The 24,640-nt window shown below is 34.6% G+C and overlaps 1 protein-coding gene across 7 annotated transcripts in view; it reads left to right on the forward strand.

Moving 5' to 3' along the window:
* Positions 1 to 24,640, forward strand: part of Grm8 (glutamate metabotropic receptor 8) — an 867,398-nt gene that overhangs the window by 499,585 nt on the left and 343,173 nt on the right. The window lies entirely within an intron of this gene.

The following is a 24,640-nucleotide window of genomic DNA, read 5'->3' on the forward strand; positions in this document are numbered from 1 at the left end:
AGGAGTTTCTTGCTGTTTCTTTATGTGTTGCCTTGTTTGCAGGGCCGTAATTATAAACTGATTACAGCTAGAGAAAAATCTCTTCATTGTGCTCCCTACTGAATAGTAATTACTCTGTTGTTGTGTTTTATTGTGATTTTTTTGGTTAATCTTTTGAAGGTTATTAAGCTGTCTTAGATTTCAGTGTGGCTTCTAGCAACCAGGAAATGGAAAGTGAGTGTAATATATGTAAGATGTTTATAGCAATTATCTTACTGCATGTTATAAATCATATTGTGGACAAACTAAGCATATACTGGAAACAAAATGTCTTGTTTCCCAATCTGTAGTAATTTGTTATATGTTTTCTCTTTGTTCTATTTTCTCTTCCTTGATGATACTTAGGTAGTTTAGAAAAGGCTGTTTCAGAGTTACAATGCCACAGGTTTCAAATATATTCTGGAAAATGGGAAAAGTCTATTTCTGCATGAAGAATAGCTTATCTTTTACTGAGGTTGTATTTAAAAAAGCTGAATAATAAAACTATGGACAGTTTCTTTTCCTGAGTTGGTGCTGTTGTAGCTGTTATTGTTGTCATTTTGTTTATAAATTGACCTAACAGACCTGATTGTTGTCTCATAGGCATAGTTTCCTAAAGACTAGCTGTAATTAGTCTAATGCTCTTTGGTTTGTGGCTAATTGTATGTTGAAATACACAGATAAAGCTCTTTGCAGGGTAATAGAGAATTTATTCTTCATGTCCTTTAAGGTAATGTATATTTTATTTTATGATTGCCATAGGTGGTAGAGGAGGGTCAAATTTTGCTCACAATGCAAGGCATAAGAGCTATTTGAGTAACACTAAAATAAGGGGAATATCAAGGAGATACACTATAAGTATAATGGGTTATGTTAGAAAAGCACGTAGATGTTTGGATGAACAAGTAATAAAATAAATGCGAAGAATATCTGAAATATATTTTTTCAATTTTAATAGAATAATTATACATTTTTCAGATGGCTTATTGTTTTTGTTGGATTTGACCAAAGATTGTCCTGAAGATTCACTGAAGAAAGTGAACAAAGCAAGTGTATTTTTTAATCAGACACTTTCAAATAGAATTAGGTTGAGGTATTTCCCATCTCTTTAGGTATTTTTGATATATTTGATTTTTCAGGTGATATTTTTGGCTCAGAACAAAACTGATTACAAATTGAAAGTTTTAGAAATTTCTCTGTATATTTGTGAAATTAACTAAAACTTCAATTCCAGTAGAATTTTCCTTAACTGAAGAAGTTATACAATCAAGAAGAAGAACTTGAAGATTATACAGAGTATAAAGACCTGATTATGTATATAAGAAGGCATTAATATCTAAAAGTAAAAATAAAAGGTCTATATCAAATTATTGATGTGTACAAGTAGATACCACAGCAAGTCAAAGCAAGAAAGGTTATGAATAAGTTACAAGGGAGTAATACTACAGCAAATTAATAAATAAATAAAATGAAATACCATTTCAAAAGTAACTCAAAGAAGTTATTGTCTTGTAAATACAATATAAATAGAGGAAACTTGAGGGCCATCTTCTTAGATTGAGAAGAAAAAATAATTTGATAATATTTTGTCATGTAAAATTTTACTTTTGAAGAGGCTTTTTATTAATAGAGTAACTCATTGTTTTAATGTTAAGTGTGCTTATATATTTAATTTAAAGTGACTATTATCTAACTACAAAAGGAACATTGTGGGATTTTATTGTGTTTATGATTACTTCCTCCCCTTTTTTTGTTGTCTCCTGGAAATTTGAGAAGAGGATCATTTTGGGATAGTTGAAAAAAATCCCATCTATCTTTGGTGATTCTTTCCTATGTATATATAATTTGTTGATGACCCAGGGCCCAGAAATGAAGGGATAGCAACACAAGACCTTCTGGTTGGAAACACCTTGGGCAGCATGTATTGCATCATTACTCCCTGTAACTTTGTGATATGTGATCTACCTCACTGGCATGGCGCACCTGTTGGGCAGGGATAAGAGGAGAGGACAATAGCTATTTAGAAGAGAAAATTGATCTAGAACTGCAAAAACTAGAGGCACCAGAGACTAATTCAGTTTCCATCATAATTTAGTTAGACATGTACTAAATACAGGGGTAGAAAAGAGCCAATACTGTGACCAAAAAAACAAAACAAAACAAAACAGCATTTGCGTAATAAAAAGAATACAACCCTGAAAACTTCTCCATCTGTGAAGTGAATTGAGAAAAGAATGGGCAATTGTCACATTATTTAAAAACCCCTTATCAGCTCAATCTGATCATCTTTTAAATTAGACCAATATATCTAATTGATTGGCAGAGATTCCATACAGCCAACTATAATCACTTAGAGAACTTTTAGTTTGTCTTATTTATTATATTTATTATTAGAATATGACAGTTTGGAGTAGAATAACTAGTTTTCAACAAGGAACGTAATTGGCTCTATGATTGAACTCAGTAAAGGACAAGGTCTTGTCATGAGGTGGCTGATAAAAATAAGAGAGAAATCCACCTATAATTTTTTATTAGGTGGCAGTGGAAGGAACTCTTCACTATACTAGTACTCTCCTAAGAAGGATAGGACAGAGGATGTTGTTTTTTGAGATGTTACTATGTGCACTTGAAATAAAATTGTCAATGAAATGAAACATGTATCCAACCCATGTTGCCTTAAAATTGGATAGGAGACAAAGATGAGTTTAACAACAAACAGCAGAATACATTTAAACATTTTTATTCTTTATTTAAAAGTTTAATGTACTTATCGACTTACATATAAAATATGAATATTATACATTATTGGAGTAACTACGTTTTAAAACAAGTATACATTGTGTAAGGACTGGATCTTATTAATCATATATCTTTCCCCCAATATTTATTACTTCTTTTTTGGTGAAAATTTTTAAAATCCATTTTTCCCGCTCCTTGAAATGTATGGTATATTGTTGTTGCCTACAATAACCTGAATGTGCGACAGCATGTCAAAGATTCTTGTTTATCTCTAACTGTAACTGAGTACCCACTGGTCAATCTCTCTCCATCACTCTCCCCTCTTCCCTTTCCCAGTGTCTGGTCACCCCCATTGTATGAGATCAACTTTTTTGGACCTCACATATGAGTGAGATCATACTTGTCTTTTTATATCTGTCTTATTTCACCTAACATAATCTTTAGCTCTATCAGCACTGTCACAAATGATAAAAATTCATTCTTATTATGTCTGAATAGTATTCCTTCCATTGTACAGGTGAGCTACATTTCTTATCCTTTCACCAACTGAACAATAATTGCATTTGAAGGCAGCCAGAATGTTCATTAATTCAGTGAGGAGGTGAAACTAAAAGAGATACTCAGGTTGAAGGCATTTTAAAGTTAAAGATGTAAAAGTATCTAACCTTAAGTGATTTATATATTCTGAAAGTGGGCACAAGAATATTGTAGAAACCACAGGATTTATTTGGTTGGGTACTTATAACATTTTGAAGGAGGAAAATATTATCCCCTTATTCACAGGTAACACTGAAACTAAGAGACACGACATTACTTACCAAACAAAATAGGTATATAGGAATTATTATGATAAATTTTATGTTTTTCTTACTGTTCCTTCAGTCAACCTCAAAAGACTAGTTCAATGAAAAGTCAAAATGTGGTGGTGAGTGTGTTACTGCCTTTTGGGCTTGGATAAAAAGATCATAGTTGTATAGCATTTAGAATTATTCCCAGCTGTAAGTAACAGGGAGTGAAAACACCTGTTTAAATGATATACTGCAGAACTTAATTTTTCTGCCTGGTAAAATCCAGAGAAGGCAGGCCAGTAACGACATAGGAACTCTGCCTTACTCATGCCACAGGGAAAATATTACTTCTAGTATATTGCTCTGTTGTCTTTAGGGTGTGGGTCTGACTCCTCCTGGTTCTAGATGACAGGATTGGTTCTGGTGATCACATGTGCCTTTTAGGGGCAGGATGGAGGAAAAGGTGAAAAAATGTTAAGGAGGCAAAAGGTTTATGCCTGGGTCTTCTAAGAATGGTTCCTAAAAGTTGCCATATTGTACATTTCCCTGCATCCTACTGGCAACTGAATTTAGCCACAAAATATTTAAAAATTGAAGTCCTTATTCTGGTCAGCCATGTGCTTGCTAAAAGCCATGAATTCTAATACCACGTAAGAAGTGGTGATTGGTATTGATGTACAATTAATCATCTCTACCAAGATAGCTTTGAGGTAGGTTTGGGCTAGAGGTCAAGTACAGGTGTCAAGATGTGCACTGCAGCAGGGAAACAGAAGCATAGATGACCTTCTGAGAAGCGTGGCTTTGAAAGAAAGGGCAGTTCACCCCATTACTTTCATACCTGAAGCTGTCTCAACCCTAAATACATTTGAGAAAGACTAGTAGAAATCTTACAAGAATATTTCTTTAAACAGAAGTTGAACACACGAGAGTATGATGAATGTCAAAGGCCAAGTGTTTACCAGGTACTTACTGGTGTTAAATGAGACAGGTCTATTTGAGGACCTGGTAACCCATTATATCTTCATCCAAGTCCACAACACTACTTATGAGCTTCTTCTTTGTTATTTAGACCTGAGTTGTAATTATAAAAAAAAGCTAGAATGGTTTAAATAGATGGATACAATGTGGAATCTGGACCATCTGTCTTCTAAGTCTATGAAAATAGGTGTTATTAACCTGTCTGAGACCAGGGATTTTTAGTGGTAGTAATTCATCTTCTCTCTCAGAATTTCTGCAAGTTATGCAAGAACATTTCCAACTTTTCCAACATGGAATTACAGGCTACATCCCTGTAAGTATTTGGTCTCCTTTTGGTCTTCTTTTCTCCTTTATGTCTAAATGTTTCCTTTGTCATATTTCCTGTATTTCCTATCCTAGTCCTTGGTGCCAGTAACATAATTTTGGTGGCAAAAATAAATTACTTGAAAAACAGATTTGTTAGAAGTATATTTAAAGTGCATCTTGGGCTATGATTTTCACATTAGTTCCAAATTTATCAAATTTCTATTTATAATTTTCTTATAAAATGTGTTTTGATGTTTAAAGCATATGAAGAAAGCTAAAGATGAAAATATTTTCAAATTTTTTTGCATTTGCATTCATTGAAAGTTTAAAGATTCTAAAATTTTTTATTTTATTTTATTTGCATTTGCACACAGGGTAATAATGAGACAGTCTAATGAGTCTTGCTCCATCTCCCTGGGTAAAACTAATTTGTTGCCAGAACAGATTCTCGGTAGTTAGTTCAGTCCTTCTTGGGCCACATTTCCACATTTGCTTTGGAATGTTTTCTAGGTCCTGATAGAACCTACACAAAACTGTAAGATATAATTTAGTTTATATGGAGTGTTGAAGAATGCTGCATTTGCTATTAATTAGATTATCTTTTAGGAAAAACACTTGTCACATTAACTCACTCCTTTCCCACTTACAAACACCTTTTTGTAAGTTAAATTCTTAGTTAAAAACCACAGTTTTTGATCTTAGGCAATACTATGTATGACTTCTACCTAATAAGTACTGATGTTTTGTTGATTGTTTAGGAAGTGTTAAAATACAACCAGAGGTTCCTGATTTATGAGGGCTTTGAAATGAGCTGTCATGTGAGCACTTACCTAATCTTGGATCTGTTGTTTCAACACTGTCTAATGCTGTTAGTCTCAGATGATGTATTTCCTCTATTATAGAAATTGTTCTGCTGGTCCTTTTGGAAAGAAACAAAAAACAAACACTCCTACTAACTCTACTTTTTATGTACATTTATTTGAACATAAAAATAGAAGGGATAGATTTAGTTATTGGATCACAGTTTTCTCCAAAGTACTTTAATATATCTTATCACAGTTTTGTAGATTGACAGTTCATAGAATATTAAAATGAAAGAGATGGGGTCTTATGGACAGCTAATTGGGATTATGTTATATATACCCTTCTTTAGCAGGAAACTCAATTCAGGTTGGTTTACTAGTATTGATATTTTAGGGCACTACACTAGGCCCAGTAAGAACTCAGTGGCTTTATAGACCAGCACCTGTCTTCCAGAGGGGTGGGGGAGTTAGGTTATTAAGGGAGAAAATAATATGTAGAAAGAAGCTGTAAATGATGAATGGACGATGGATCCTTCTTATTCATTAAACACTGTCTGGAGGTTCTGTGTTTACTGATTCCTGTTGAGGACTTGGAATGAGTTACAGTTTGCATCCCTAAAGATGTCTGATAGAAGTAGAGGCTGATTGAATTAATTGGAAGGCAACAAGAGAGGTCATTCTGTCTAGTCCCTGTCCCCATGAAGGATGGCACAGAAACTCTCCCAGACAGATTGAGACCTGCTTTAATCAGCCACTGGCATTATACCTACACCTGTGCTGTGACCCCTAAAATTGGGAAGAAAAGTGAAAGACCTAGTCAGTCATCCAGAGGATTGACCACGTTGTACAGAGTCAACAACTGTGTTCGATTTTCATCTGGGTGATCTAGTGCTACACACAGACTCTGTAAAATTTTCATTTAAAGTATTTGCATCTTATACTTAAGCTATATTCAATCTTTTTCATTTTTTAAAACTGAACTTTCTGTTACAAAATTCTCTGCTTTTGTCATTTCAACCAAAAGACATGCCTTTTGTTTTCACTTTCCACTGATACTGGATTGAGGCAATCTTCCCGTAGCTCATACCTTCCAGTTACTCATGTCTTCCATAATTTATTTATTCTTTCAATGGTTTTAATTCTTCATGGGCAGACTTATTTAGAAACTCCCTGAAGTTTTACTTAGCCTCCATGAAACATATTACAACAGGAAAGAAAATGCATCTGAAAAGAGGCAGTGTGATACAAAGGGACAGTCAGAAATTAGGTGATTTAGGGTCCCTTTCCCAGTTTTGCTTCTTCATGGCTGCTAGACCCAGAAAAAACACTCAGTCTGTCTGTCTCAGTTTCAACATGTGTGAAATAAGAGAACTGAAATAGATTACTGATTATCAAATGTTTTTGTTTACTTCACTCCAGGTTAATAATTTATGGCATATGGTAACACAGTACATATACCTTATAACAGAAATAAAAATTTCAAGAAACATAGCGTCCTGTTACTATTTATGATGTGCTTGATTTTTGTTTTATTTTGAAAACATACTGTTTGTGACACACTACATTGATTTAAAGAACCATTCATAGGTCATAATATAAAGTTTTGAATGGCAGATCAGATGATCTTAAGATCAATAGGAAAGCCATTCCTATTTTATAAATTATAAGTTCTAGGGGCTCATACCACATAATATTCCTTCATTTTTGACAAAATCTTAAGAAGAGCAATAGTGTAAAGAAGTAAGAAGGTGGAACTAGAAGGAGTGGAAAGGAGAAAAGTTGTATTTTTATGTTTATATTAAAGACAGACTATCATATTTACTGAGAGAATGCTATTAGTAACTTGTAATCAATTGCTGAATGATGACACAGTCCTAGAAAAAAATTCCTATGCAATCTCCTTTTCTAGTTCCTGGGTTGTAATTTACATTTTGCGAAGTTTTAAAATAATGATAAAAATAAGAAACACCCAGTGTTGGAACCTTGAACCTATACTTGCAAATGTTACAAATCAGGCAAAGCACAATCCCATAGTGCCAAGTGAGCAGATACAACTTTTAGCAGGTAAAAGCTGGTAGGATTTCCATTGTCCTAATAGGAATACACACACCATGTTGATTGATCATATATTAGTTACTTTTTGGTTTCTGTGACAAAGTACCTGACATCTGCAATTTGAAGGAGGAAAGGTTTACTTCGGCTCACAGTTTCAGAGGTTTTAAGCAACAGTTGGCTGGCTCCAAGGCAGAAACAGCATGGTGGAAGGGCATGGCCCAGAAAACTGCTCAACTCATGGAAATCAGGAAGAAAGAAGGAGAGGGAAGAGCTGGAGACAAGACATACCTTTCCAGATCACATGTCCAGTGACTCACTTCTAACCAGGCCCAATTTCCAAATCACAGTCAGCTATGAACTTATCAGTAGCTTAATCTGCTGATGAGTATAGCATCTTTATGACTCCAATGACCTTCTAAAAGCTCTACCTCTGAACACGTGAGACTTTTGGAGACATTTTAGATCTAAATTGTAACATTTCACCCATGACTCACAAAAGGATCATGTCCATCTTGTGATGTAAAATGCATTTAGTCCCTCTCTCAGAGTCACCAAAATCTTAAGTCCAAATTCCAGGCATTGATAAAAAGGCCAAGTTTAAAGTCTCCTCTGAGACTTAAGCCAAACTCTTAGGAGCAAGCCTCTGTAAAAACCAAAACAAAATTAAATATTTTCAACATACAATGACACATAGTAAACATTCCTATTCTAAAAGGGAGGAATAGAGAAAAAGACAAGAGTCAGACTAAAGCAACACTTAAAACCAACAAGGCAAACATTGTGGTTAGATGTGAACTCCATAGGTTTGGGCAGCTCCACCTCTATGGCCTTTTTGTTGCAGCCCACATGACCTCTCTCTTGAGCTAGCTCAGCTCACTATCTACTGGTGTCTCCAACTTCTTGGGGTCTCTATTGGACCTTTGATTTTACTCTCACACCTTCTGAATTTCCCTCTCAAGGGCCCATTACCTATTCTCCCAAGATTTCCTCTGAAATCTAAGTGGAAGCCTCCATATTCCACAGTTCTTGCATTCTGCATGCCTGCACAACCAGCATCATGTGAATGATGCCAAGATCTGCTCCCTGCTTGAGCAGTAATCTGGCTGTCTTGAAAATGGCTTCAGGGTTCCCTGAGTGCCTGGATAGATATTGCCTTCAGAATTGCAATCACTTTCCAAAAGCTCCACCTCTGAATACATAAGACTTTTGGAAGACATTGAAAATCTAAACCATAAAGTACATTAGGAAAATATGTATTTACCTAGTGGCACCTCCAGTTTCTGGCCTAGACAGTACTGCCCATCTCATTGAACAGTGTTAGGATCTGTGCAGATATTTAAATGAGGTATCTATGTAGATATATAAGCTAGGGACCTAGATGGCACTCTAAATACCACCTTGTGGCTTAACTCCCATATTTAAATCCTGTTAATTTTGTCTTTTTTTTTTTTTTTTGGTACTGGGGATTGAACTTGGGTCCTTGCGCTTAATTTTGTCTTTTAATATGTCTCAACTGCATTCACATTTCTCCATCTTCATCACCACCTTATCCCATACTACTCTTTGCTCCTATCCAACCTATGATAAACCTCCCAAATGGGCTACTCTATTCACACTTCCCTCTTTTTTGACCCAGTACTCTATCTGAACTGGAAGCCTTGTTATTTCACCTTTCCATGGCTTCCTCCTGCTCTTGGGGAAAAGACAAAGTGACTCCAGGTAGTCTACAGGGTCCCCTGAGTGACCCCACCCCCTCTCAGACCTCATCTGTGCTTCCCTTCTGCTTCCTCTGCCCCAGCTTCACTGGCTTTATTTCAATCCCTATACTTTTCTCCTCTCCTTTCACTGAGCCCCTGGTATTACTGTCACTTACCCTCTGTGCTCCCCGTAGGACCCTCATCCAATACACTACCATTTATCTTCCAGATTTTGGCACTGGCATCACTTTATGACATTAGGAACTAGGTCACTTTCTGTTTCCTATTGTATTCCATTCAGTGCTTAACAAATCACAAAGTTTAAAGAATGAAGGTAATAAGATTACAATAATAATAATAACATCCACTTATGTGGTGCTCACTATTTTCAATAAACTCTTTAGCTGATTTATGTATGTTAAATGATTTAATTTTGATAGCAACCTTATTGGGGAGATACTATAAGTATCATCCCCATTTTAAAGATGAGAAAACTGAAGCATCAGGTTAAGGGATTTACTCAAATCTCCATAACTAGTAAATAGTGGTCTTAAGATTTGAACACAAGCAAATGGGATACAGGATGAGTGCTATTTATCACTAAACTAAATTGCCTTTCTCATGTTAACTGAATGAATATAGAAATCTATGTAGTGGGTTTTATATTTTGTTGTGCTTTCTTTCATTTGTGTGATTGGAAAAGGGTTGAATATTATAGAAGGTTAGGTATTTTATAGATCTACATTGCAAAAATGTGGTCATTCTTTCACTATGTAAGTTGCCAGATATCCTACCTTATCTCATTTATTCCTGGCAGCAACCATGCAATCAATGTATGCAGTAAATTCCCATTTTATGAATGAAGGACATGACACTCTAAAGGAAGGTCTAAAATCTTGATCCAATCCCAGGGCCTTTGTTCTTTCATATTTTTCTTTGAATGTATAAAAAATAGGATTTGATCTGGGCCTTTTAGAATGCACAGAATATAAATAATAGGGGAATAAAATGTTGAACATTAAAAATGTTCAAAAATCAGAATTTATGTATCATGCAAAGAATAATGAATTAGAATTCAAATGAAAAATTTCTTTTTCATAAAGCTACAAAATATGAAATATTAAGAAATTAATTCCAAAAAAATATATGAGTGACATATCATTACTGAAGTTTTCAGTAGAAGATTTGAATAAACAGAGTCCATATAATCAACTGAGAATTTAATACTGCAGCAATGACTAATATTTCTCAACTAATTTAAAAATTGATGCAATTCTAATGAAAGTTCCATTTTTTGAAACAGACTAGTCAAGGAATGTTTAAAAATAAGAGTATTATAGAAGTAATGAATCAATGATCTAAAATTATAAATCACAAGAATTTTAAAAATATAGAGTAGAGTATATTCAGACACAAATGGCTTAGAGTAGAATCTCCAAATATATACCTAATAATGTATAAGAAGCTGATATATATTAAAAGTGAATTTTATAAATTAGTAGGGAAAAGAGTATCTATTTAGCAAATAGCATGGGAAAAACTGGTTCATTATTTGGAAAACATAATATTGAGATCCCTACCTTGCCCCAAATATCACATTGAGAGTCAAGAATTGGATGCAAAAATTTGAATTCATCAAATGATTAATGATTACCTAATAATCTTAATTAAATATTAAAGAATATTTAGAACACACATTTTAGAGCACATAGAACATAGGGGAATTTTCACTATAGGTGGAGATGTGCAGCATATTAAAAAGTAACACATATTAAGAAGAGTATATTACTATAATGTTTAATAATAAAGAAGCAAGGCTGGGCAAGGTAACATATGTCTGTCATCCCAAAATTCAGGGAAGCTGAGAAAGGAGGACTGCAAGTTCAAGTCCAGGGTGGACAACTTAGTGACTTAGATCCTCTCTTAAAACCTTAAGACAAACTGGAGAAACTGGTATTTACACACATGTGAGTCCTATTTATTTCACTTAAGAGCATGGCCTCAATATGCATCCATTTAGCTATAAATGATTAGTTTCTCATTCTTTATGGCTGAGTAGTACTCCATTTTATAAAAAAAAACACATCTTCTTCACTGAAAGTGTAAATAAGGGTTAAAATGATTAAAATGAATAATTGATAATTTTAAATAGGAAAAAAGGTCCAAAGATGTAGGGGTGAAGGGAGGGGAAGGGAAAGGAAAGTAGGGAAAGGAAAAATTATAAGAAAAGAAAAAAAAATGGGAATGATGTCTATGTAAATAGGGAAGGGTGGAGGGGGTGAAGGGCAAACAGGTAATGGGGAAAAAATAATCAAAATACATCATGTACAGGTACAAGCACCCAATGATAAATGTAAACGTATTGTTTACCTAAAATGTACTAATAAAAGAACTTATGAATAATAATTTTAAAAAAAACGTTAAAACAAAACAAAACACCGCCCCCGAGGCATGTACCTCTGTGGAAAGGCCTTGTGTTCAGTCTCTAGTAGGACCTCAAAAAAAAAAAAAAGGCAAAGAAAAATTCGGTAAGGCACTAATTAGATCAATATGCACATATGGTGGTTAAGTTGACAGGTTAGCAGATACACTTTAATTCTTATTTATAGTTTACTTTCCACATTTATATTGACTGTGTATTACTTATGTAATTAGCAAAAAGTGAAATATATTTTCAAAAAGCAAATCCTAAGCTAAGTCATGGGTGTTTAATGGCTATAACATATGGGAGGGGAGGAACACTAGAAGTTCTATGTGCTGAAGTAATTATGATGGGAAAACCTGAATTCATTTATAGTGGGAAATGTCTTCAATGTACTTTAAAGAGAAGGAAATGTGGGAAATGTCTTTCAATGTACTTGGGTATTCCTCAACAACTTTAGACATTATTTTAAATCAAAATTTGTCTCTTCTGTGCATGATCTAAGATAATTAAGTAGAAAAAATGCAAATGACTGGATTTAATCAAACAGCCTTTTCTTTGTTTAGGGACTTCAGGATCTATCTATGAAATAACTTGCTCTTTAGAATGTCTTTCTTTTAAACTACTTGTTTTATCTGAAGATATTTTCTTAATCTTATTTGCCAATTACCTTAGGTTTTTCGGTGTTTTGGAAACACGAAGGCATTGCATGGAAATTTTAATACTAGAGGGGACACCTGGCACTTGCCTGAAGTGCTTTCCATTTCCTGTCAAGCACAGAGAAGAGGAGCTATTGTGGGCTGATCTAGAGCTCTTCAGTGGTTGATTTATGAGTGCCTCCTGATGTGTCCCCAGGCAGCTGGCCTTCAGTTCTTGCTACTACATTTAAATTATAGAAGAAGATAGAGAGCAGGTGATTTTCAGCAAAGGACCCTTATCTTCTAATTTCTTCTGCCCTTTGTAAGATAAGGCAGAGGCTCACATTAGTTCATTAGTCCAATACATCTGTCTTTGTAGATTCTTGACATAGCCTACTATGGAATCAACAAAGCAGAAACTTCAGTGTAGAAATCTCTTTTGAACTTGATGTTATTTTCTTGGAAAGTTAGGTAGAGGTGTGTACACACACAAACACACACACACACACAGGCATACACACACACACACAGGCATGCACACAAACGGCTAAAATACTTTTAATTGTGTAAACATAAATGTATTAAACTTTATTATTGCTGGCTTTTGCCGCAAATATCTAATCACCTTGGTTGTGAATTTCAGCTATTGTATGCCAACTTCATCCCAAGTGCATGGCTGAAGTTCACAAAGAATTTTTTTATAGTTTTGAAAAATGGTTAAAATGTTATAGAACCATGTTTTTCCTGTTTAATATATTTCAATATGTCTTTGCATTTATTTGATATTTATTGATATTTCTGTAAAAGTTTTATTGCTTTTATAACAGATTTTAACTCTTACTTACTCTAGTACTCTAGTACAGTACTAGTAGACTCTCCCCATACCCTGAGTCTCTATCTACAGCTAAACTAACCAATCATGAGTCTAGTGGCAGTGAGTTAAACAGCAGTTCAAAAAAGAAAAATATGAACCTGAAATGAATGAATCAAAGAAAATTTCACAGAGTAGTTACTGTAGAATATTTTGAATCAGACAGACCTGACTTTAAATTACCATTTACTGCCATTACTTTGTGATATTGAGTAAACTACTGTATTCAACTTTTTGAGTCTTACTTTCTTTCTTTGTACAAGAACAGTAACAATAATTTAATATTAAAGAGATGCTATTTGTGATGTGTCTCATCCATTTTAATTAGGTACCTTTTCTCTTCCCTTTCACTTCTCTGACCTTATTTTCCATAATTCATTCCTTTATTCATTATATCAAAATAACAGAACTGAAAATTATTCTCTTTAGTAAGGAATAAGATTTAATATGTGGCTATTTTAAGACTAAGGAAAATCTGATGACAAAATTAACCAATATTTGACAACATAGGAACTAAAATGCAGGCTGATGCTTGCTATTTTCATTAGTCTAGAATTTCCCGGTCTCAGTGGTAGCCCAGTTACAGAATATAGAGTGCTATTTGGAGATTTGAGTTTAGAAGCATTTGCTTGGTGACATTTATATAATCTTCAAGTGATCTTAGAATGTGAAGGGAGGAAGCATTTAGAAAGAGAGAGCATGCTCTGGAATTCTGACTTGCAGAGCTGCAGCAATCCTATCAGATCATCTCATCAGTTCCCAAATACTTACTGAAAAGTAAACAAACAGCAGAGAGACAATGAGTTGCTCTATTTCACAAAGTTAACTGTTTGCTTTGTTAAGAGTAGAACACAACTCTGATATCTCAGGCTATTAGTTTTATCCCACATAGTACAGCATTATGGCCTTTACTCCAAGGGGGCTTAAAGTATTGCAGTGTTACAAATAAATGATCAACCGCATAACTGTTACATGGTTACTCTAAACATTTGGAACTTTTATTCTTGAAATAAATATATTTTTATAAGGTCTATACTATGTTAAAGGATGTAATAATTACTGTGGAATAAAAAAGAAACAACAAGAGTCCTTTTAACTGAGGTCTTGATGCATCTGGGAGGACATCATAAACTGAACCTTCTTATTCATCTGAATTTCTGAATTCTGTTCATGGTGTCAGTGCTCTTTTACTGGCTTCAAAATCCTGAGTTGTTTATATCCCCAACCCTTACTACCATACTTCATCAGGTGTTTGATTCTGTCAACTTTTTGTCTGAAGTATATTTTCTCTCATTTCTTTACTGGATTTCCACTGCCTCATCTTGTTTCCAATCTCTACATGGCCTGTCTCTCAACTTCCATCTCTACATCTCTACCTGTGTTTGTTTCAATTCCAAGCAAAACATTTAAATATTTATCATGGCTATCTGTTTCAAGTGAATGATATTCAGCATTAAGCCTCACATTTAAGTTGCTCCATGATCTAATCTCAGTTATTAAATTGAGAAGAAACATCATTAAATGTTAATTAGCTTGAGGTGATATGAGATTTGGAAACTGAGATAGAAGATCTGGGCCAGAGAGTAGGAATTATAGCCTGAACAGCTGAGTGAGGGCCTATGGTTTGGAGATCTCATGTTATATTGAATAACCTACAGGTAGAGCAGAGAGAGCTGATGGTTCTGCAGACAAGTCTGAGAGGTCAGGAATCTCTTCATGAAGGTCCCAGTGAGTAAGTTCCAGCTGAAGTACCAGGCTTAGGGTCACTAATGTGTCCAAGGCTACGTGCCTTCCAGCTCAGACCCACATTCAGCTCTACTGAATTTTAACACCTCACCCAGGGTCAACTGCTTCCTTCTATCAGTTTGTCATTCTGTCTTATCTCAGGTCCTGCGTTTCATCCCTCTATGATGTGGGAGATATATAATTGTCACATATATTTATGCACAGTGGAACATGCTGAAGTTTCTTTCCCATACTCCCTTCAGAGTATCATTGAACTCAAACCAGCACACCTGTAGCAAAAGATAACCTACACTGGCCAGCTTGTTAGTAATTACTCTTTAGTGCACAGTGCCATTCCTGGCATGTTCTCACTGATTTAAAAGTCACTGGGCTTACAGCATTCATGTGCAGTTAGGGAAACCACACTTACAGCATGATCAGGTTACTCTTGGTTATCACCTGACAGGAATATGAAACTTCTGTGGAATTTAGAAGGACTTTTATATTTGGTCCTATATACATTAACATATAGTACAGTGGACCCTCAAGTTACAACTGGCCTTACATACAAACAACTTGGGTTAATTAGGTTAATGAAAGATTCATCTGCCTCTTGTTATCTATAGTGTGTACCTAAGTAAACATCCAGATCTCAACAGTATTGACTTACAACCAACTTGAGTTACAACCAGCCCTCAGGAACAGATCAAGTTCTTAAGTCAAGGGTCCACTTTATTTATAGCAGGTTCACAAAATCTCTTCTTCTCTCTTACCTTTCTTCTCACAGCAACTCCAGGAAAATGATTTAATTATTTAAAATAATTATTGCTTGCTTTAGAGAAAGAGTGGAATTGAGAAAAGATAATTTTTAACCCACAAGTTTGGAGTCTGAGATTATGTCCACCCCAAAGGGAGACATTAAAAAAAGAAAGAACCAACTAGTTATTTGATTTCCTGTGAATACAACAACTAATAGAAGTTAATTTTTGCCCTAAGTCAACATCTGTTTATTGCATCATCACTACATTAATATTGGAAGCTTTGAATGACTAATTACAGGAAAATGAAAAGAGCTCTCTGACATTTCCATTTAGAAAACCCAGTTCTATCCCTAGAAATGAGGAATTCTTAGAAAGTAAAGCTCTGCTTCAAGAATGTGTCTATCATTGGATTTAAAATTCCTGTTGGGCTCCCGTAAGACAGTCACATTGTAATATACAGAATACTTTGCAAATTTGAGCTGATTTACATTTTTCACTATGAAGAAACAACTCAACAAGATACACTATAAAGTGTGAAACATTGCAACTAAAGTTAAAGTACATGAGCTATTTCTTGGACCAATAAGAATGTCCTATATTTTCTAGGAATGTGATGTAAAGTCAGGAGTTTGAGGTTTCATTAATGAAATCTTCAGATAATCTTGCTGTAAAATATATGAGGCTGACTTCCTCTCCCACCATGCAAACACAAACATATATTGTTAATTTTAAGCTATACAGTAAAACACACCACAATTGTACAATCAGTGATATTTTAAATGAATGGTTGACATAGTCTTTGACAATATTTAGCACTTTATAGGAATACGTTAATGTTAACTTTAGAAAGTATAGCATAATGAAATTTTACAACCAATTAAGTTGATGAGCCACTGTCAGACTCCTAAGCTCCTCTTTTAATGAATGAATGAAAGAACGAGATTTAGGAAGTAAAGAGCCAAGTTTAGTTGCTATAAAATCTTAAGTGTCATGATGTGGTTCACATGTTAGTGAAGAGAAATATACATTATCTAAACACCTTGAAGACAAATAAATGGTTTCTTTTTCAATTTGGAAATGTTTTCCAGTCTTTCAATTTGTTATCATGTGCTTGAATTATAGAAAATGTCTTAGAGTGTCAACTGACTCATTTGTGACCCTAGACAGATTTATGAATTTTTACTTTAAAATTGCATAAGTTAATCTTCACTCAAATTAACTAGATTTTGTAAGAAACCCAGGAAATAAATAATTTGAAGACTGAAAATTTAAATATGCCTTGAATAAGACAGTGTGGCATTTAAGAGTGCCCGTGAATCTATTATATATGAAGTGAAATCTTTTCTTTTTAAAGAGAAGTTAAAGAAGAGTATGTGTATTATATTGGGACTGTATTAAAAAGTTATCAGAAAAGTGTATATAAATTTCTTCCAATTATTAAATGCTGAGGAAGATATTTATAAATTGACAAGAGAATTCAGGGGCATTAAAATTATATTAAATCCAGAATATTTTGATTACAGAAAATTTAACAATATAAAATATTGACCTATACCTAGTTCTTCCATATATTTCATGGATGGTGAAAAATTTTGAAATTTCTTTTTTTTTTTGGTACTGGGGATCGAACTCGGGTCCTTGTGCTTGCACAGCAGGCGGCAAAACCACTGAGCGAAATCCCCGGCCCATGAAATTTCTTCATAGTCTTATGGTCATCATTTCCTTTGAAATAAACTGACTTAAGCATTTTTTGCCAATTCTATGCTTGCTGTCTGTCTCTTACCTCGTAGTAATGGAAATATCCTTCCTTTTCTTTAAAATTCACAAAAGAAAACAAAGTCAGACAAAGAAGCAGAAATATTCACTGAGGGAGTGTATATGTGTGTGTGTGTGTGTGTGTGTGAGAGAGAGAGAGTGCATGTGTGTTTGTGTATGCAGCGGGCAGATTTAAGGGACAGCGAGTCAGTTTAGCCTGGAACGTTAGACATCTTTGTTTTAAAACAGCCTCTGTCATCTTTTTGCACCTTGAGCTTGAGTCTTTCCCTGTATTATTCTTTCCCTGTTTATTTCTTTTTTCTACTTCCTTTCCACCTCCTGCTAATACCCTCTCAAGAGGAAAACATTTAATTCTTTACACTTTTAAAATTTCAGATCATTTATGTCTTTGGTCAAAATCAATTCTAGTCGCTCCTGTGTGTCTAAGGATAGGATAGAAGTTGGAAATTTTTATGCACTGGGAATTTTCAGCTTTCCTATCTTATCCACAGATTTTTGCATCTGAAGATTGAACTGACTACAGATAAAAAATATTATTTAAAAATATATTTGCATAAAACATGCGCAGCCTATAAAGTTCTTATCTTTGTTCCCTAAACAATGCAGTGTAACAACTGGTCATAAGTACTTACATTGTATTAGGTATTACAGAAATCTAGAACTGATTTAAGGGAGGTGTATAGGTTATATACAAATACTACACCAGCATATTATACAAGGGACTTGAGCATCTGTGAATAATGGTGTCTACTGGTGTCCTGGGACAAGTCCCTCACAGAGACTGAGAAATGGCTGTGTGCCCCTCAGTATATCTGATGGGAAAAGGAGGAGAAATTGATTTGGTTGTTTTCTTTTCTTTTTTTTTTTTGTAATTTTTTGGTACTGGGGATCGAACTCAGGTTCTTGCGTTTTCGAGGCAGGTGGCGGAACCACTGAGCTAAATCCCCAGCCCTGGTTATTTTCTACTTGCACATATCATGAAAGGATTATTTTTATTTTGAAACTTCTGTGTCATAAAATTCTCTAAAGAGCAAATTTGTATTGTTTTTTTGGGATTAAAATTTTGGAGAGCAGTGGGTCCTAAAAACTGGAAGATACATCAGGCTGGTTGCATCACAACCTCTGGGGAAGTTTTAAGTGACAGATTCTTCATGTCCCTGATATAGGAGGGATTTTTTTTTTCCATTAAGTTTATTGTTACATTTTAGGTATAAAATACAGTTACATTCATCATTGGGATCTTGTACCTTTACATGATGTATCTTGGTTCTTCTTTTCTTCCCCTTCCCCTGCCCTCCCTTCACCCCCTCCACCCTTCCCTATTTGCAAAGACTTTGTTTCCATTTTTTTCTTTTCTCATATTTTTTCTTTTCCCTTCTTTCCTTTCCCCTACCCCTCCCACTTCCCCTGCTCCTTTAGACCTTTCCTTCCTATTACACAATATCAATTATACATTTTTAAAGTTACAATATCAAAATTTAGAAGACATTACCACAGATTTTACAGAATTTAAAAAGATATAGAAAGCATATTACAAAAATCTTTTTTGAAATAAATTTGACAACTTCTAAGAAGACAGGTTAATGAAACTGACTCTGGAGGAAATATAAAATTTGAATAGCACCTATTAAAGAAAGTATATTCCTAGCTCAAAAACCTACCTATATGACAACAACAGGCTCATAAACATTTTAACTTATGAATTATATCAAACATTTAAAGCAGAAAAAAGGAACACATCTCATTTTAGGAAATCAACACTGTGCTAATACTAAAACTGGATAAAGATAACAGAAGAAAAAAGTATGAACATAGATAAAAATTTGTTTAACAAAAGAAACTATTAGAAGTCAGATCTGGCAGTGTGTAGAAATTGGTTTTATTATAGGGATAGCAGTTGTTGGTTCAGCATTGGAAGATCCACCCCCAAAAGTCATCATTTCAACAGAGGAAAGGAAAAAGCCATATTATCCTGTCAGTAGTTGCAGAAAAAGTATTGGGCTAAATTGTACAGCTGTTCATGGTAAAAGCTATCAGGAGACTAGAAGTAGAACAGAACCTTCTCTACGGGTAGGACATGTACTCCATACCTCCAGCAAAAATGCCTTATATAAATGGAAAAGATACAATGTTTTCTCCCTAAGCTGGGGAACAAGGGCAGATATACCTACTCTTCATCTGTTCATTAAACTTTGAAACATAGGCCCAAACCAAAATAGTCTGGTAATAAAAAGACACAATTAGCATAGGATTGGCAAGGTAGAAGTAAAATCTTTGTACGTAGATGAAGTGATCATCTAGAGAGAAAATACTAAGAAATCTCTAGGAGCCCCTAGAACTTGTATTTGAATTTAGCAGGATTAGAAAACACAAGGTATGTATAAAAATTCAGGTCTATATATACTTGGTATAAATAAAGAATTGATATTGAAATTTAAAAGTTATGTAGGAGTACAAAGGACCTAGAAAGGTAAAAAGAAAAAATAAAGAAAAAAAACAGTGCTGGAAGACTTTTATTACCTAATTTTAAGACTTCCTCTAAAGCTATAGTAATCAAGGCAGGGTTGGTATAAGGAAAGACATATAGATCATTGGAATAAAACAGAAAATCTAGAAATAGAACCACACATACATGGTCCACTGAGTTTTGAAAGATTATTTAACATTAACATTTTGTAGAACATAAACTCAACTCAAGAGCAGAGGAAAAGATAGTGTTTTGAGCAAATGGTACTAGAACATCTGTTATCTGTATGTAAAAAATTAACCTCAACCCTTTATTTCCATATATAAAGATAACTTGAAAGGATCTATGAACCTAAATATGAAAGACTAAAACTATAAAACTTTAAGAAGAAACTATAAGGGAAAATGTTCATGAATTTAGGGTAGGCAAGAATTTCCTAGGATACAAAAAACATGATGTATAAAAAAAAATTGATAAATGAGATTCCATCAAAATTTAGAATTTTAAATGACATCATTAAGAAAATGAAAAATAGTCCTTGAACGGACCTATGACCAGAATATATAAAGAATACTTACAGCTTATTAATAGACAACCCAATTAAAAAGTAGACAAAGGAAGATGATAGCCAGTACAGCACAAGGAAAGGGGTGCAACCCTAGAATCAGAAAAATACTAATCAGTACAATAACAAGATCGTATTATACACTCATTAGGGAGATGAAGTTAAAAGTCTTAAAAGAACAAATGTCATCTTAGGTATGAACCAGTTAGAACTTTTTAATACTGCTAATGTGAATGTAAAATGATAAAACCATTTTGGAAAACAATATAGAAATTTCTTGTATTACTGTTGAGAACCAACAGTTCTGTTAAGTTTTTACTTAAGAGGAATGAAAAAACATGTTCACAATCGATTTGTACATACAAGTTGACTATTCCTTATCTGAAATTCTTGGAACCAGAAGTGTTTCAGATTTTGGTTTGAAATCCACTTGATCTGCAAAGAGGATAGCTACTCCTGCTTTTTTTTGCATTCCTGTCACATGGTGTATTGTTTTCCACCCTTTCACTTTCAGTTTATGAGTTTCTTTTTTAATTAAGTGTGTTTCCTGTATGGAGAATATTGTTGGATCTTGCTTCTTGACCCATTCTGCCAGTCTATTTCTTTTGATTGGTGAATGAGACCATTAACCTTGATGGTTATAACCGATACGTATTGACTTATCATTGTCATGACTTTTTCTTTTTGTTGTATTCTCCCCCTTTATGTTTAATTTCTTGTCCTGGCTGATGGATTCATCCTGCTGTGCTTCCTGGGGTTGTGATTCTCATTGTCTTTTCCTAGGATATTGTCCAAAATTTTTTGGAGTGCTGGTTTGGTATTCATGAAGTTCCTGAGGTGCTCTTTGTCATGAAAGGATCCTATTTCCTCCATCAATTTTGAAAGATAGTTTTGCAGGGTACATCAATCTGGGTTAGAGGCTATTTTCCTTTAGGGCTTTAAGCACATCTCTCCAAGCTGTTCTTGCTTTGAGGGTTTGTGTGGAGAAGTCTGCTGTGATTCTGATGGGCTTTCCTTTGTATGTGATTTGTTTCTTTTCTCTAACTGCTTGTAGAATTTTGTTCTTCTCTTGGGTTCCTGGAATATTAACTGTTATATGCCTCTGTGTAGTTTTTTTTGATCAAGGCAAGTTGGAATCCTACATGCCTCACTTATCTGTATGTCATTCTTTTCCCCTGCTTGGGAAGTTTTCTGTCATCCCTCCTGTGCACAGTTTTTTTAATGTTGCCTGCACTCTCTCCTGTTTTTTCATTGACTCCAATCAGTTTTATGTTATTCTTCTTTGCATCATCTAGCGCTGCTGGATTGATTTTTTGGTCTCTTACTATTTTAAAGAAATTTTTCGTTTCCTAGCCACTAATTGGAATCTTATCTTTTATATCTGAAATTCTGGCTCACATTGGCTCATTCTGCTGTGTAAACTTTCAATGGAGTTTTTAATCTCCTGGAAATCTGTTTGCACCTGTTTTATGGATTCTATTTGTTTCTTATTTTGGGATTCCATCATGTTCCTCAGTTCCTTAATTTTTTTTATCTGTGTCCTCTCTAGATTTATTAATCATGTCTTGCACTATGGGGACAATCTCTGGTGTTATCTGAGAAATTATTTCTGCTTTCACTCTTCCCAGATCCTCTTTTGTTGCCAGTTCAGGGAGTCCAGGTGGTTGGGTATCAGAGTGTTCCCTCTCCTCTCCCTTTGTGGTTACTGTAGGTGATCTGGAGGTCTGGTTTTGAGACTTGTTTATATGTCTTCTCATTTTGATGGGGCGGGGATGCTGCTGGTACCTACAAGGCTCACCTCCTCTTTCCTGAGGATGGTGGTATGGTGGCCCAGAAGCCTCCACCTGGGTGCTGGGAGTGGCTCACCTCCTCTGTGCTGGGGGTGGGGGTGCTACAGTGGCCCTGAAGCCTCCTCCTGGGCTCTGGGAAAGGCTTACCTCTTCTCTAGGAAGTTCTGAGATAGCATTGAGGAATCTGTACTTATGACACTGAGTGATCGTGGCAACAGCTGCTCTGGCTCATAATCTTTTGTCAGTCATTAAGCTTAGTGGTGCAAAGTAAATGAAACACAGGGGAATTCATCCAGATTCAGGGACCAATACTAACAGTAGTCATTTCAATCTTGATCAGTACATTTCCCTGTCGCTTGCCTCCTTTCTCATAAACAGTTATCCTAGCTTCTCCAGATTTTGGTCTCATGTTTCAGAAACCCATCCTGAATTAAGCAGAGCAAGTGATAACCAAATAAGTATGTATAAAGAAATAATTGCATCTTTTTAGTTGCTGCAACCATTTTTCAATATTTATTTATTTGTTTTCAGTATTTATTTATGAAATGTCTTCTTTCTGATAAAATGGGGGGAAAACAATTTTGGACAGAAGCCAGTAAGGCTGTTTTCAAAGCCTTGAAATTCTAAGCACAACAGGGCTGTCCTAGGTCTCAGGAGACAAAAGTGCAACAAGATTGTTCCCGTGTCTGCAGGAATCTTGGCTTAGATCATGCAGTGAAGTTAGACTGAGGGAGACTCTGTATACATTTTGGATTCCTAAATATGCTCTTTTTGAAAACTTGTCTTCTTTGTCTTGTTTGTCTCTTTGTGTTCCCAAACCTGTAAAACCCTTAATAGGGGGTTTTAGGGAAATAATGATATATGAGGCATAATAAAAGAATATGATGTTTAAATTTTAAAAATTATTAAAGTAAAAGACACATTTATCCCCCAGAAATATTTTCCTTTGCTTCCAACACACTTATATCATCATTTTTGAGACTTTCAGAAGAAGTTCTGGAAGTCCTCTTTCGTGAGTGTTTTTAGTTGTGCTGTTGTGGCTGTGTCAGTGTCCTGAGTTGATTCAAAATGCTCACAGCAATTCTGTCAAATAAAAACATTATGCTGTCTTCTCATCCACCTTATTCACTGAATCTGGCACTATGTGATTTCTGGATCTTCCCCCAAGTCAACATGACCATGAATAGTAAACATTTTGAATTGATTCAGGATATCACAGTAGCCAGAACAGCACAACTAAAGACATTCATGAAAGAGAACTTTCACAATTGCTTCAGAAAGTGACAAAAATGATGGAATGTGTTCAAAAGGAGAGGATAATATTTTGAGAGGATTAATGACAATACATCTTTTACCTCAGTAATTCTTTAATTAAACATTTACTGTATTTATCTCTCTTATTATATAAATTGGTGTATTGCTTTAGACTCTATAAGTAATATTTTAGATTCTCATTTCTAGACTACAATAATACTTGTTCATTTTGAAAATGAATAGATCTGAGTTTGAGCAAACAGAGGCTTGGCCTTGGAGAATGGGGTAGTTGAGCCATGAGAAAATTAGAAAATTCATGTTGAAAGGGGAAGAACAGAATTCAGCATCATGATAGATTGCATAGATCAGAGCACCAACCAAAGCATCCAAAGAAAGTGAGTGTCACAAATGATTGAGATCAGAAGAAATAATGTTCAATGACTGGACAAATAAAAATGTATACATTAAAGAAAGCAGCTAATTTTCTTATAGTATAAATGCTCAAATATAAAACAGCCATTTTCATTTAACTCACTATATTTTTCAGGTATGTGCATTAGTGTTAAGAAAATAAGTATTAGTTAGATTTAAATATAATTATAGATTACTAACTAACATCCATGAAGAAGTTTAAAGTATTAGCTTTTGGTCTCTCCAAATGTTACTGATGTGTATAGGAAGTTTTAAGAAGGATGTAGAAATGATAGTAGATCCTTTCTCATTCCTTTAATAATCACTTGAGGTAAGTTTTGTAATTTTTTTTCCTGCATGCCCCAAATTCTTGCCATTGACTAATTTTTTGTGAACATAGAGAGAGTATTGGAGCTTCAGTATAAGACTTGGGGAATGCTTCCTGTATCTGCTCTTTGTGCCCCATGTGAGTCTAATCTCCCTGAGTCTGTTCATCTTCAAATTGAGAAAGCTGGATCATAGCTGATATATAATTTATCTTCCACTTCTAAAATTCTGTGCTTCTATTACATATTA

Source organism: Heterocephalus glaber, unplaced genomic scaffold (genome assembly GCF_053883595.1).
Source record: "Heterocephalus glaber isolate CG9 unplaced genomic scaffold, H.glaber_assembly_v1.0 deba00000546, whole genome shotgun sequence".
Lineage (NCBI taxonomy): Eukaryota > Metazoa > Chordata > Mammalia > Rodentia > Bathyergidae > Heterocephalus > Heterocephalus glaber.